At 33.5% G+C, this 16,965-nt stretch overlaps 2 long non-coding RNA genes across 2 annotated transcripts; both read right to left on the reverse strand.

Annotated features, from left to right (window-relative positions):
* Positions 1-3,762: 3,762 nt before the first annotated feature.
* LOC139518562 (uncharacterized) lies at positions 3,763-6,420 on the reverse strand. The gene is made up of 3 exons (XR_011663409.1): positions 6,255-6,420; positions 5,796-5,922; positions 3,763-4,017 (listed from the first exon to the last, which is right to left on the reverse strand). It is a non-coding gene; the product is annotated as an uncharacterized lncRNA (long non-coding RNA).
* A 5,751-nt stretch (positions 6,421-12,171) lies between these two features.
* On the reverse strand, positions 12,172-16,666 carry LOC139518563 (uncharacterized). Its single transcript, XR_011663410.1, has 4 exons — positions 16,565-16,666; positions 15,734-15,844; positions 14,002-14,119; positions 12,172-12,427 (listed from the first exon to the last, which is right to left on the reverse strand). It is a non-coding gene; the product is annotated as an uncharacterized lncRNA (long non-coding RNA).
* Positions 16,667-16,965: the final 299 nt, after the last annotated feature.

A 16,965-nucleotide genomic window follows, 5' to 3' on the forward strand; every position in this document is an offset into this window, starting at 1 on the left:
AAAAATAAATTTGCTTTATCATTACTGACCAGAGAATGTGTAAATGATCGAAAGTCAATAACACACAGCTTTAACGTACTTAATATCATGAAATAATTTAGTACGGTGCTTCCACCATTATAAATCAATTGTCGCTTTTCGTGACAATACTAAAATCAATGTTTTCCATATTGTATTGATGAACCTGCTAATACGTGATAGATGTAAATCGGATAATGTTACGTCATAAAATTCCGTTGGCGCGTAAGCCACGATACTCGACAACAAAAGAAACGCTAACTGAAGGATATATAATTTGATATATGATTAAGCTTGTAACAGATTACATTCCGTTTATTTATTGTGATACTGTAATTTATGATTTGCAAATAAAATCACCCTTCAAATTCTTGTGTCCGATAATATTTAAGTAAATTGGGAGATGGGTCATTTAAAAAAAAAGTCGAATTTTGAAATTGAAAAATTTATTTTTTAAAAGTTACTTATTCAAACAACCCTCTACATAAGCAAATCAAAACAAACATGCAGTACTTTAAGAACACTATATTAAAAGATGCAATCTTAATGGTGTCATACAAGAATATCTTAAACATTTTTTGATCGGTGGTACAATATTTTGTCTATCCTGTTACCATTTTCAAAAGAAACTTTGGGTTATTAAGAAAAGGTTTAGATAAAATGTTAATAGATATAAGAAGATGTGGTGTGAGTGCCAATGAGACAACCCTCCATCCAAATAACAATTTTAAAAAAGTATAAGTAAGCTTGTTTTACGTAGCCAATTAGATGGTTTTCAAGAGAATAAACTTACATATATATATTCATTCTGTAAAATAATAGATTATTTGCCAAATTTCCAGGTTGTACTGAAAAATGCCCATAAATTTTTTTTCAAAGGTTGTAAAAATTACCACCAGTAATGCAAGTCTAAGATAGCAATTTATATTGTTCGGCATTTTTTCACCCTTTCAAACAAACCCAACATCAAGTAAATCCCTCATAAGTTAGTTTACTTTTCTCTTTATTTCATTGGTAACAGGAACGTACGTTTCTGACATATCACTATATAAAAGTCTATCTATCCTGTTACCCTTTTGTCTATCCTGTTACCGATATCAGTATTGCACCTGCAAATGCTTAATTGGGAAGATTAAGACGTTATAACCTTAAAATGAGTTCAAACAACGAAATATTTCATTCGTTTTGCACCTATAGGTTAAGATAAAAAAAAATTAACGACGTTTTTGTCTACAATTGTCTATCCTGTTACTGTAACCATAGCAACCATAGTAACAGGATAGACAAATTTCTTCGTTTTTTTATTGCTGTTGTGAAATAACTACTCCCATTGGTGAAGTGATTATGGTTTTCTATTGTGAATTTGGTTACCAACACCTTATTGCACTTTTTACAAGCATTCTGTTGGTGTAATTAATCGTTGAAGAAACGAGGCGTTTTAAATGTAAAGATTACTTTGCACTTTTGAAATCAACACTGACTGATTAAATATTCATAGGGAGAATAATTTAACGGCTGATTTAATTAGCGGTAACAGGATAGACATGAACCTCCCGTACGCTGATTGAATTTAGTTTAATTCGATAATATGCTACAAACAATGATAAAGAAGCTACGATTTTTCGTTAGAGTAATAATTAACGTTCTTAAAAGTCCCCTTTAGCAGATATCAAGGCGATCAGAAAATCGGAAAAAAAAATCATTTGAAATGTGTTTTTCTGACACTGTTCGCACACAAATACCCCCAAAATCGGACTTAAATGCAGTTTAATTTTATCAAAATAGATGTAATGTTCTGAATCACAAATCCGACAAGCTTTCATTTAATCCATTACAACTGAAATTTCCATTAGAAATAAAAATTTTAGCATGGGTGTACTGAAAATTCGACATTTTTTTTAAATGACACAGATAGCGAAAACCCTAAGAATGGTTTGGGATGACTTTAAGGACTGTGCAACATTTATCTTTCTCTGGGTGGGGCTGGTGCAAATATGTACAGGGCAGATACTGTTTTCGTGCAAATAATTAGAGGGCCATTTGTTGGGGTATTTTTTTCTGACCCAAATGTCTCTATAAAATGAAATTTGAAACAACCTTAAAAGAGAAAGGACACCGTCCTAATTCATGCTAAAAAAAATATGACAGACGGCGCCAAGCAACATCAATCACTAGACTATAGTCTCTTAAATTTTGACATACATCTATAATGTGGTATGGTATATTATTTTAGCACCCAACCCTACCTCATATAATAGTGGTGTAACAATTGAAGATAAGTTACACTCAGGTCGGTGTGTGCAGCACGAAATTTTTCGCTGCAGTCCCATTTCATGTAATCATCTATAGTCCAAAAACTCGTTTTATGAACTCTTTGAAGTCTGTTAGCAACCTTCTCCTCGTCCACAATGAAATCAAAATGAATATGGAATGCCGCCGTTGTTGAAAAAGAGAACCCAAAATGAATTTATATATGAATGATACTGATGTAACCCATCAAATTTTTTATTTTTCGAAAAACGAAGGATTTTCTTATTCCAGATATAGATTACCTTAGCCGTATTTGGCACAACTTTTTGGAATTTTGGACTCTCAATGCTCATCAACTTTGTACTTGTTCGGTTTATAAATATTTTGATATGAGCGTCACTGATGAGTCTTATGTAGACGAAACGCGCGTCTGGCGTACTAAATCATAATCCTGGTACCTTTGATAACTGTTTACATCACTGGGTCCATGCCACTGCTGGTGGACGTTTTGTCCCCGAGGGCGTCACCAGCCCAGTAGTCAACACTTCGGTGTTGACATGAATATCAATAATGTGGTCATTTTTATAAATTTCCAGTTTACAAAACTTTCACTTTTTTCGAAAAACTAAGGATTTTCTTAATCCTTGCATAAATTACCTTAGCCGTAATTGGCACAATTTTTTAGAATTTTGGATCCTCAATGCCCATCAACTTTTTACTTGGTTGGTTTTATAAATATTTTGAAATGAGCGTCACTGATGAGTCTTATGTAGATGAAACGCGGGTCTGGCGTACTAAATTATAATCCTGGTACCTTTGATAACTATTGAATATTCAAATTTTTAATTATAACTAAGTGTAACCATAGTGTAACAATAGTAGCCCTATAACTCAGTTACGTGGACGCTTCATATATAAAAAAAGAACGTATAACATCAGTAGCCAATGTAATCTAGCATTTGCTTGATTTTGATTTTAAGCGTAAACCTTGGTACCAAAGTGATAACCTTTTAAACTGTGGGATAGGGAAAGAAGAAGATCCACCATGCATTTGAAAAAAACCGACTGCTCTCATTTTCACTTATAAACGGTTTTTCATAATAAAATAAAAAAAGGAACTAAGGCTACTTTCTGATTGTAAGATAACAAGTGTTTTTACAACTTTTTAATAGACTGTAACTAGTTCAATACAAATTAACTCTGCAATGACCTAAACTGACATCAATTTAATTCGTTTAGAACATAATATCTCTTGAAGTGATGTCATTTTGATGATTCTGACGTCAACGCTTCAGTGCTAAAAGAACACATATTTTGTAAAAGAAAGGGCATGAATTTTTGACGTTTATGACGCCATATAGGAAAGATCAGGAAAGGCTGTGATTCCGAGGAAAGGACACAATGTCGGACATAGATTTGACTCTTAAACATACATACCATAACTGTAACTAACTTGTAATGGTCATATTAGATTCCACAAAAAAAAAACACCAATAACATTTCTTCTTTAATATCAATCATACAACATTTGATTTATGTCAAAATTGTCATATGATCACGAACATGGCTTCAATTCTACATTCCACAACACTTCTATAATAACGAGTCAGTCCCCAACAGGTTTACTTGCCGACTGCAGCTGCAGAAGAACATGCTATATTGCTATCCGACTTCAAAACTGCTAGCTGAGTACAACCAACCTGAATAATTTTACATTCTGGCCCCAAGCTTACTATAATAGCGCCTATTCTGTAACGATTAATACATTTCTATAACTTTTTTTATACAGAGCTATCCTTTAATAAGACGACGAACATTGGCTGTCTGCAAATTCTTGTTGTATTTAAAAAAAAATATCGGGTTGATAGAATTGGCGTCCGTATTGTTGAACAGGATCTGATAACCTTTCCAGAACTAGGTTCGTATTGCTTAGTCTTAGTTTTTTTATGTATACAATAGTGCTTTCTAGAATGTGTTTGTTTTTTCGTCGTTTTTCGGGGGGGGGGGGGGGGGGGGGGGTTATGATTTTGTTGGTTTCTCTATACAGAAATTTGGTTTTCTTTGGTTTATCCGCCATATATTTTTCTATACATTGCAAATGATCGTTAGTGTTTTATGGAATCTTGAGACAAATACTACGCGTCAAAAGACCCAAAATTTTCTATCCAACACACCTTAAAAACTAATAAACATTAACTTCGTATAATTGTTATAAAAAGTATACGAATAAGATAAAAAGATAGAAATTGAAAAGACTTTTGCAGATGTAACAAAGACTAGCAAAATCATAAATAACTGGAAAGCAAACCTCCAAAATATATTAAAATGACTTTATCCTACAATATATATACCTATACCTATTATAATATACTTATATTTTTTCATTGCACAAGATCATGTTTTCTCTGACAGTTTATGAGCGGCATTTGAACTAATTCAACTTCATGTGTACTGATTGATATTTAGTCTTAGATACATGCTTTTTATTTGGTTTTATTTGCTCTGAATTAGCTTTCAGTTACTGCAAATACTCTCAGATCTGTGTTTGTTTCTTTAGTATTTTTGTTTGTATGAATCCAATAATGAGTAAATTTTGAATTGATTTTAATAGTTCGTTTTTTTGTGTTGATACACCACTGTCTTGTGCTAGGGGAGGGTTATGTGCCCCAAAAATGTTAAACCTCGACACATTCTGTATGTGCCTATCCCAAGTAAGAGACACCTGTAACTCAGTGGTTGTTGTTTGATGCAGTAAGTCATATTTATATTTCATTAATGGATTATTGTTTTGTATAGTTAGTTCTTGTATTGTACTGTCTTAGGTATGGGAAATGGTTAGGCGCCTGAAGACATGTTCAACCCCGCCACATTATGTCAGTAAGTGTTTGTGTTTGCCACAAGTCAGGAGCCTGTAATTCAGTGGTTGTCCTTTGTAGCTGTATATTATATTTGTTTTTTGTGTATTCACTTTATTGTCTTATACATTAAATAAACCGTTTATAGTTGTATCTTGTTTGAATTATTTTACATTTGTGATGTCGGTGCCTTTTTAAGCTTGCTATGTAGAAAGGGATTTACTCATTACTGAAGGCCCTAAAGTGATTGAGTAGTTGTTGGTTGGTTGCTTAAAGTCACCCTTATGTGTCATACAGTTGCTAACTTCTACGTCATTGTGTCTCTGGTGGAGATATATATGCTCAGCTATCACAACATATCTTTATTTTTATATTTGTTTTTATATCTAAAAATATATTTGCTTTTAATGTCTCTTAATTGTTTGTTGTCTGTTTTTGAATTTTCGAATGTTTATGGATTAGTTTGAATTAGGAGATAGTATGGATTCAGCTTTTAAATGTTTACCATGAGTTATAAACAGTGATTATTGATGTTATTGCATATTATAAGAAACACAACTTTTTATCCATGCAATGGAGCATCTACAATTTTTAATTCTTGTTACTCTTTAAAAAAAGTCATGACATGCAAGCAATAGTTTCTGTTAAAAGTCTCTAAGTCTAAAGACTTACGAACAACATGACAGCACTGTTTTAGAACAGCTGCAGTGTACGCATTTAGGCTGGTAAAAGGTTCTGCTCCGTCCTATTGGCATAAAATAACCTTGATAAATGCATCCAGGAAGTCTGAAGGGATATCCTTGAAAAAAAACTTGGACTGTTAAATCATAATAAAAAATCAGAAAGAACATAGATTAACATGTTTTATGAATTATATGTTTATGTAAAATGTAGAAGATGTGATATGATTGCCAATGAGACAGTGCTCCATCAGAGATCACATGACATAGAAGTTAGAAACATTAAGTCACCTTATCGCCTTCAATTATGAGCACAGTTCATACCACAAAGCTTTTGTTTTATTTCGTAACGGTCAAATTATAAAGGTAATTAGGGAGCCGAAATGCCCAGAAATTCGACTTTCACAAAAATATTCGACAATGCATGCGTATATAAAGAAATCTCAATTACTTGCTACTGGTATTACGCTGCACCAAGAATGGCTTTCTCTGAAGGAAACAATCACAACTAGGAAGAACATGATGTTAGATTTCATTGTTGAACTAAATGTTTATCTGTGTTCTGGAATATGTTTTGGTATATTGAAGTATCCGAGTTTTGTATACTTGTTTGTACAATTCGTCATAACATTATGTTAGTAGTGTTTATTTTTTGTAAAAACAAATAACCCATCTGTTTCAAAAACATTAAAACGATATTGATATGGCATCTTACCTTGGGAAAGCGGAAATATGATTGCGTAATCTTGGCGTGACATGCTATCATTGTTATCAAATATATCGATACATGTATGGTTTCGTCAAAGGAGTAGACAGTTTTCATTAAAAAAAACTATGTTATATTATTTTTCTATTTTAGAGAGTACCCAAAAGGTTTAAAGAAGTATACAATAGGTTTGTTTTATAAAATTCCGATTGTATAATTGTCAATAAGAACAACTATATTAGAACTGAGCCAATATATTATATAAAAGATAACCAATGACAAAAACGAAAGATGTTGTTTGCTTTCGATGCTTTGTATCTTCAAAATGTGATAAAATGGTTTAACGATGTCGTACTATTCAACGTTCTGTGGGCTTACCAAGTCTTGACTGCTTTCAGTTCTGCTCATTTATTCATTACTCCTTTCTCTTCCTTGTTTAGAAACTAAAGTTACCGTATTATTTCTTAACGTCTTTTAAGTAAATCTACCTCAGGAATAGATTACCTTAGCTGTATTTGCCAAAACTTTTAGGAATTTTGGTCCTCAATGCTCTTCAACTTCGTACTTTATTTGGCCCTTTTTAACATTTTTGGATTCGAGCGTCACTGATGAGTCTTTCGTAGACGAAACGCGCGTCTGGCCTAATTATAAAATAAAATCCTAGCATCTATGATGAGTTTATTTGATATCATGTACGCAATAACTTTTGAGAATTAGATTTTGAGATTCATAAAACATATCTACATCATCACAATAAACCTGCTCTGGTCCACTGGAATATTAATAACGGAATACCATACCCTAACTTTTATGTTGATACAGTTAAAAGAGCTCGTCAATTCAGAAACGAGCAATCTAAACGTATGGATCCTTTGAAGAAATGTACCCTTGAAGGTATTTTAAAACATTGTATTGAGATATTTGAACATTGAATTTATTTTCATTGATTTAATACGCTTATGACTATATTATAATATCCGTTTATAAACATTTATGGTTCTAAGTTATTTGTTGTTCCTAAATCTGTTCGGTGACCTGTAGTTATTTATTTTAACATTGTAATTCGAGTGTCACTGATGAGTCTTTTGTAGACAAACCCTGCGCATGGCTTACATAACATTAATCCCGGTATCTATGATGTGTTTATTTGCAACATCTGGGAATATGCCACTGCTGGTGGAGGTTATACATTACTTGTTTAAAAACCTTGATTTTGCACAAAGTCATACTTTTCGCAACCTGCTTATGTGGTTCATCCACTAAAACTGTCGAAGATGACTGTATTGATTAATATTACCGTCTGATAAAAACGTTTTTATTTATGCTCGTTGAAATTTGGGGTTTGCATTTACTTTCAGTAGCTAAGAGTACTTAAGGTCGATACAGTGTGTTCTTTTTTTTTTGTTAGTTGTTTTTGTTATTTTTTGTACCGATCTGATCAGTCAAGTCTTTTCCAACATACTTGTAGTTTGTTTTTATTTTGTGTTGTTGCAGCCCCTTTTCAGAAAGGGAGTCAGTTTAGTCAATACAATAACATGTTTAACCGCGTTACATCATTTGATTAATTCGGATTTTAAGTGTTAGCCTTTGTTTCCATATCATAACCGTTTTAACTCTATACATGGGATTTGGAATGAAATAAACATTAAAAGTAAACTCATCATATATACCAGGATTTCACTTTTGTATTAGCGCCAAACGCGCGTTAACCGACTGGTATTATTTTAATCACTATTATATGTTTCTTTATTTGTACTGTATTCCGTCATGTCATTTCCATAAAGAGCAAGGTTTGACTAGACACAAAACCAGGTTCTACGCACAACTTGTTCTCAAATTGTCATGTACCAAGTCAGGTATGTGTCAGTTGATATATAATAGTTCGTTTATATATATGGTGCTTTGTCGTTTAATATTTGTTGCACTTCAGTGTTTCTGTAGTTTCCTTGTTTTCCTCTTAGAGTTGATGTGTTTCCCTCGGTTTTAGTTTGTGGATTTGTTTTCTCTCAATTGATTGATAACTTTAAAACAGAAGTATACTACTGTTGCCATTTTTGTAGAGCCCGTATAATTCTTTGGTGTTGTTGGTTGCTGTCTTTCATACTTTTCCCGTATTCCATCTTTGTAACTGGACTTAAGAAGAAGGACGAAAGATACCAGAGGGAGAGTCAAACTCATAGGTTGAAAATAAACCGACAACGCCATGGCTAAAAATAAAAAGACAAACAGACAAATAATAGTACAGAAACACAACATAGAAAACTAAAGACTAAGCAACACGAACCCCACCAAAAACTGAGGGTGCTCTCAGGTGCTCTGGAAGGGTAAGCAGATCCTGCTTCACATGTGACACCCGTCGCGTTGCTTATATTATTACAACTCCGGTAAAAAGTCTAATTCGGTAGGTCACATTCGTGAAAAGGGAAGGGTATTGAAGTTATGACATAAGAAACATATCCGATATCATCTGTGAAACGGTTATTCCATAACGGTCAACTAACTCGTGATGGCGTCAATAAAATTTACAAAAGGATGATTTCAACTTCACCATTTGGAACTCTTTTTTTTAATAACTTTCTTGTGCGTAGCACTCCCCTATCAAGGAAATCATGATAGAAAACACAAGCCCAGGAATATCGTATCAATTGGGAGATTTATACTCCGTATGCAAGCGCTGCTGGAATGTTGCTACATAGAAATGGAAAGTTCACAAATGGGAAGTTGAAATCATCTCTTTTGTCGTAAAGTTTTGTTTTCAACCGACCCTCATTGTCAATTTCTACTTGTAAGTCAAAATATGAGAGAGATTTAACTGTATCTGTAGTATCCTCTAGTTCGTTTGGATAGATTGGTTCAACACAGTCATCAAATTTTGTATTATTAAGTGAGAGAACATCATCTATATAGCGGAACGTAAAGTTAAAGGATATTTCTAACTTCTTATCTTTCTTCCTAAGAAGTTCCTGTATGAAGTCAGCCTCATAATAACAAAGAAACAAGTCGGCAAGAAGAGGGGCATAATTGGTTTTCATTGGAATTACGACAGTTTGTTGAAAAACACGTCCTCCAAACGTAACAAATATGTTGTCAATCAAGAAATTTAGCATCTTGATAATGTCAGTTTCAAGTAGGATTATCCATCCCCAAGACAAGATACTTGTATCTACGTTCGCTATTCTTTTTAATGAAACAAAGTAATACTAACTCTTTCAGTTTGTCTTTTAGTTTGGAATGGGAAGACTCGTGTAAAGTGTAGAAAAGTCAAATGTTTTAATACTATTGCAAGATGAGAGAGTCTTAGATTGTATGTACTCTAAAAGATCTTTGGAATTTTTTAGTATCCACATCTAATTTACGCCACCTCTAGAAAAGGCAGTTTCACAATAACTTTGGAACAATAAGAATTGAATTATGTAACTTATGAAAAAAGTAACAATAGTAAACAATATCACTCAACATTTGATTGATTCGTATTTTTAGCGTCAACCTTTGTTTCCGTATTATAACCTTTTAAACTCTATACATGGGATTTGGAATGAAATAAACATTAAAAGTAAACTCATCATAGATACCAGGATTGCAATTTTGTAGTTGCGCCAGACGTGCAAACCGCGTTTACTTTCCTGCATTTATTGCGGTCTGAACTAAGGCAAAGTGTATGTTATTGGGCTATGTTCCGGATTATTCTGAATTTCGATGTATGTACCAAGTCAGGAATATGATAGTTTGTATTTTTTCGTTGAAGTGTTTGAGCTTTTGATTTTGCCATTTGATTAAGGACTTTCAGTTTTAATATTTCCTCGGAGTTCGGTATTTTTTATTTATTTTTTTTACTTGTAAGCACTCGTTTAAAAGCGTCTGAATATTAAAAATGATATAAATAGCCTTTATACATTAAGAGGTAAGTCAATTAGGAATTTGTGAATTAGGTCTATAAATGCGTAAAATTTTGTTAAAAGGGGAGGGAAATATGCACTTTAGATATCTTTAAAACTTCTGTCGACAGTTTTAAGTTAAGTTGGGCTACTTATGGCAGGTGTGCACAAATTTTGTATACTAGTACTAGGATATGTACATCCAAAAAGTCTGTCATTTATACAATTAAATCATATGAATTGGGTTCAGGCGAGTAACTGGTTGGCTATCCCAAAGACTTATCCTTAACTCCTCTATGTTAACTAAAGAAACTGTGATGACTGGTAAGAATTCTAGTCCTGGACTGCCCTTAAGATGGAGTATCAGTATTCCTTATTGTTTTATATTCCTTAGACACGGCGAAGTTGGTCTCTGTGTATCACTGTTTTATATTCTTTTGAAGAGATGATATTGGTCTCTATATCTCATTATTTTATATTCCTTGGACGAGCCGGTGTTGGTATCTAAAGTGACTGAGGCAAGTGTGTCGACTGGTAGTATATTCCAGCGTTGGACTGTCCATAAGAAGAAGCAGTGTCTGTTTGCCTTATTGTATGATCTTCCTTGGCCTCTATAGTGACTGAGGCAAGTGTGTCGACTGGTAGGATATTCCAGTCTTGGACTGTCCTTAACAAGAAGCAGTGTATGTATTCCTCATTGTTTGATCTTCCTTAGCCTCTATAGTGACTGAGGCAACTATCTAACTAGTAACCATGTAATCTCAAGTTTTCCAAATATTCTATAGAAACACCAAAATAAAAAAAAGATTGAAGCTTTGAGAAACATAAGATATATGTTTATGACTCAGATTATTTAATCCAATGTAGAACTAATTTCCTACAACTATCAAATTCAATGGAATATTTCTTTCGACTCTTTTTCGCATGCAACCAGATGTGACGTTCTATGATTTTGTGGTGTTACTACTAAACTTCTTTTCAAACTAATGTAATTTTTCATTCAAGATACATATTGCAGCAGTGTAAGTAATGCAAATGCAATCATAAATAGATTGTTGAACTTTTAGGGTAGGGGTGAATTTTTTCTGCTGTAGGGTGTCAAAATACAATGGCTAAGTAAAAGTGTTTGAAATATTTTCAACTTTTTTATTTTGTATATTAGAAACTTTATGCTTTTTGTAGCATTATAACTAGTTAGAGTAGTGTAAATACTATGATACGTTTTAAATTCTGGTCTATTGAAAAGGGGGGGGGCCTTTTTGCACGAGGCAGAGTCCAAATATCATGACAAAAAAATGTAAAATAATGTGCAATGCACATGTTTTTTTATTTAATCTCTTGAAAGATTAAATTTCAGAAAAAGGTCTAATTTTTTGTTGTTGAAATTCTGCATTTTTCTGGACGTAGAAAGGCTCAACTTAAAAACATTAAATAAATTTCAAGACGTTATAACTGTTACCTTCGTAGGAAAGCATCACAAATAAAATAAAAGTTAAAGTAGCTTTTAAAGGTTTCGTAATTATTTGGATTACGATTTTGAAGTATTCGAATCAAATTTACCGTTTAACCTTCAATGCTTCTTTATACTTAAAAGACGAACCCCCAAATACACAGATTTAAGAAGATAATGATCATACCTTAATGAGTCTATTACACAATATAGAATAGGGCTTGGCTCCGAGGAAATGACTCATATTTGAGGCTGGACATAGATTTCAATCTTGCAAATATATACCGATAGTGTTGTAAATAACTTGTTATGGCCAAATAAAATTCCAACAACAAAATACAATTTCTTCTATACCATATACTTATATATATTGTTATCATACTGAAAGTGTAATAAAGTCTGGAACATGGCTTTAATTCTAAATACTACAACACTTCCCCTTATAACGAATCAGGGTCCAACTGGTTTACCTGCCAATTGCAGTTACCGTAGAACAGGCTTCACTACTATCCGACTTCAAAACTGCTCGTTGAGTACAACCCTCCTGAACAATTTCACATTCTGGCCCCACGCTTGTTATTGTAATGCTTATTCTGAAATGATATAAAAGTACAAATTTCTTAATACATATCTGTCTTACCATAAAGGCCTATAAATCAAATAGACGATGATGATTGATTGTCTTTTAATCAAGTTGTATTTATATAAATGGTTATCAGTTTAATGCTATGCATGTCTGACATATTAACCAGAATCTGATAACCCGTGAGGAGGGTTCGCTTTGTTTAGGCTTAAGCTTTTTTTAAATAGTCTTTTGTAGTCTCCTGCTTGTTTTCTCATCGTTTAATATAAGTTTTTGCAATAATTTTGTTGGTCTCTCTTCATAAAAGAGTGTTACAACAGCAGATCAAAAGTTACGCATATGGGACAGCAGATTAAAATATATGTTCAATCTGCCAAAAATCTCCCTGGCCTCCCCAAATTATTAAGTGGTTGTCGGATAGACCTTTATAAGGTGTTATACAGGGAAGGAAAATTATATAAAAAAAGCAACATTTGGCATTGCACAACATTATGTTTTTCTTTTGAGTAACTGCAATCTAATTAAAATATTGATCTCTGATTACGTTCTACTACATATGAGCATATGTAGTAGAACGTAATCAGAAATCAATATTTTAATTAGATTGGAGTAACTGCAAGTACTCTGAGATATGCACTTCGTGTCTTGTGTGTTCTGTTATAGTTGTTTGTGTACCTTGTATCAAATTAAGTCCCTATCTGATCTTCTTTGTATAATTTTGTGTTGTAGTACCAATGTCCAAGGTTAGTGGAGGCTTAAGTACCCTAAAAATTATTAACCCTGCCACTCTCTACAGATGTCAGTCCGAAGTAAAAAAAAATATTGGTCATCGTTTGTTGTAAATCATATTTGTTTTTCTATTATAGTTTTGTACAGGTTGTTCTTGTGTTTGCTGTTGCAACACTGTCCAAAGTTAGGGTGTGTGAAGGTTGGACGCCCCATGTTATTACAACACTGTCCAACGTTAGGGTGTGTGAAGGTTGGACGCCCCATGTTATTACATCACTGTCCAACGTTAGGGTGTGTGAAGGTTGGACGCCCCATGTTATTACAACACTGTCCAACGTTAGGGTGTGTGAAGGTTAGACGCCCCATGTTATTACAACACTGTCCAACGTTAGGGTGTGTGAAGGTTGGACGCCCCATGTTATTACAACACTGTCCAACGTTAGGGTGTGTGAAGGTTGGACGCCCCATGTTATTACAACACTGTCCAAAGTTAGGGTTTGTGAAGGTTGGACGCCCAAAACATGTTCGAATCCGCCGTTTTCTGTATGTGCCTGTCCCAGGTCATAGTCAGTAACACAATGGTTGGCGTATGCTGCTGTATATCATATTAGGTTTCCATTTATTGTTGTTTACATTCATAGGGTCGTTTTTGTCTGTTATAAATTTATCTTATGCTATGTGGTATGAGTTTCGGTCATAGTTTGAGACTGTACTGTGACGCATAGTTGCTTATTTCTACATCATTTTGTCTCTTAAGCTTGTTGTCTCATTTGCAATAAACCACAACTATGTATCGGCCGATTTTTTGTTAAAATTTATCACCAGATTTTATGTCAAAATAGTCTAAAGACTTACGAACAGCATGAATGTATTGTTTCAGAACAGCTGCACCTAACACAATCAGGCTGGTAAAAGCTTTTGGTCTCTCCTTTTCGTATAAAGTTACCTTTATAGTTACATCCAAGGGAATTTTCTTGAAAGATAAACGAACTGCTGTTTAATGAAGATACATTATATATAACGAAATTGGTTTATTATGAAGCATATGTGTATGTATGATTTTAGATTTTCAGTGTTTCATCTATGAACTCATCACAGATACCAGGATTAAATTTTGTATTTACGCCAGTCGCGCGTTTCGTCTACTAAAGACTCATCAGTGACGCTTGAATCCAAAAAAGTTAAAAAGGTCAAATGAAGTTGAAGAGCATTGAGGACCAAAATTCCGAAAATATTTGCCAAATGCAGCTAAGGTAATCTATTCCTGAAGTAGAAAAGCCTTAGTACTTAAAATATATTTTCCTTAACCAGTATAGAGATTAAGTTCAGCTTTCATTGAAAAACAGACACATAGTGTTCTCTTAATCCCGAGTGTATAGTAGGAAGAACTAACGACACATAGTGTCCCGAGAGTATAGTAGGAAGAACTAACGACACATAATGTTCTCTTAATCCCGAGTGTATAGTAGGAAGAACTAACGACAAATATTACAATGAACATTGACTGCATTTACTGCAGTAGAAATAGTTTGCTGCATGTTCAACATGAGAATAAGCTAACATAAAATTCAAAACATATGTCCCGTAGCAGAAAATAAATAAAAACATCACGTTATAAATTTAATGCGTCAAGAGCGCTTTTCTGGATATTCCTCCATTAGAAATGATTAAAGTCAAATATTTGAAGGCCTTAACAGTTGAAGAGATATGTTAGTATAAATGACCTAAAATAATAGCCAAATTCTTCCAAGGCCAAATCTGCCTGAGGGTGTAGGTGAAGTCCGGGATGAAGGACGGAACTTTTGTTTAATGTGTTTGAGCTTTTGATTAGGGACATTCCGTTTGAATTTTTGTTATTTTACATTTTAAACTGCCACTGCAAAATGAGGGTATTTCTATGAATGGCAATAGCACCTACCATCAGGCCATCTACGCGTCTCTCAAAGAGTCGTGGCAAGGGTTCTCAACTAGAAAGGAGCGTTACACTTTTTATACGAGGCGTATCCATTGATAAAGCGGGGGGGGGGGGGGGGGGATCACCCATCATGGTTAGGGTTTACCTGTCGGGTGTGAGAAGACGACAAGTAATAATATTTCTATCACAAACAACAGTAGTATACCGATATTCAAAAGTCATAAATCGATTGAGAGAAAACAAATCCGGGTAACAAACTAAAACTGAGGGAAACACAACAATTATAAAAGGTAAATAACGAAACAGCAGACACACTGAAGTGCAACAAAAAAAACAAACGACAATACAACACACACAGAAACGAACTATAAGATAACAACTGCCATTTTCCTGATTTGGTACAGGACATTTTAAGAAAAAATGCTGGATTGGACCTGGTTTTGTGGATAGACAAACCTCGCACTTTTATGGCAATGTTAAATATACCACTAGAACATTCAGGACAGAAAAATACAAAAATGAACAATACAATAGTACCAAAGTCATTCACCTGATGCGAAAATGACGAATATACTTGGTAATGTATTTATTTTTTTCCGTATATCACTGCCACTGTCCTACAAAATGCAAGATACAGTCACAGAAAATAATTATATTTATAAGTACGTCTACCTGAGACTTGCTCTGCTGTGCACCAAGAATGGCATTCCCTAAATGACAATACCAAAACCATAAAGAACAGGATGTTAGATTTCATTTTTCAACTATGAGTATATCTGTGTGCTAGAAAAAGATTTTCAAATAGTTGAATTTTTATGCATCAGAATCTTATTTATAGAACAGTTTGACATAGCGTTATTATTTTTTATTGTTTGAACAATTAGGCTCAAGATTAGACAAGAGAGTGTCTTATCAATACATTTATATGTCAAGCACTGCATAGCCCCTAATTGTAATAAATAATTGATAGCGATAACACTGGTCACTTACTTTGGCATTCAATTTAAGTCTGGGCAATAAATAGAACGGTCACGTCATATGGCTAGCGATTATTGAATTTGCCTTTTAAATTTACAATTACGACTAAAATGAATGTCAATCCATGAGAGTTTTTGAAAACTTTGATGAAAAAAGCGGTAAATCCATAGCTATACACATATTATCGCCCTTGCAAACAAAACCTTTTTCATTTATATTTATCATGCTCACTGAACCGAAATTTTTATTTACAATTTCGCAAGATCACGTTCTTGAATTTGGAAACTTAATCATAACTTGTATGGTTACAGGATTTTTTTAAATTTGTATATATATATATATATATATATAAAGAAAATGGAAAAAACAGTTTGGAGTATGAGTCGTATGGAACATTCGTTCATTATATTACTTGACAAACACATTCCTAACTTACCAATCTCAATTTATCTACTGGCACCATACTTCACATTCAGAAAATAAATAAAGCTAGACGAAAGAAATTAATATTAATATTAAATTTACCTTAGGAAATCGGGAACAAGATCCAGTTCGCGTCCTTATCTTCGTGTGACCTGCTGATAAAGGACATTCCGTTGTAAAGTTTAAGTTGAGTTGGTATTCTTGATATTATCAAATACATATATATGTTTTGACCAAAAACTCGGTTCAAAGAATAGACAGTTTTTATTAAAAAAAAATATCATATTAATCTTTTTAGAGGGGTACACAAATAAAAGCAACAGTAGTAAACCAGTGTTCAACAGTCATAAATCGATTAAGAAAAGAACAAAACAAATCCGGGTTACAAACCAAAACTCAGAGAAACACATCAACTATAGGCGGGAAACAAAGGAACAACAGAAACATCGAATTGGTACAAAAACGTACATAATATTCGTCCTATTCCAAACGTATCCTTTTCA

This window comes from Mytilus edulis, chromosome 4 (genome assembly GCF_963676685.1).
Source record: "Mytilus edulis chromosome 4, xbMytEdul2.2, whole genome shotgun sequence".
Classification (NCBI taxonomy): domain Eukaryota; kingdom Metazoa; phylum Mollusca; class Bivalvia; order Mytilida; family Mytilidae; genus Mytilus; species Mytilus edulis.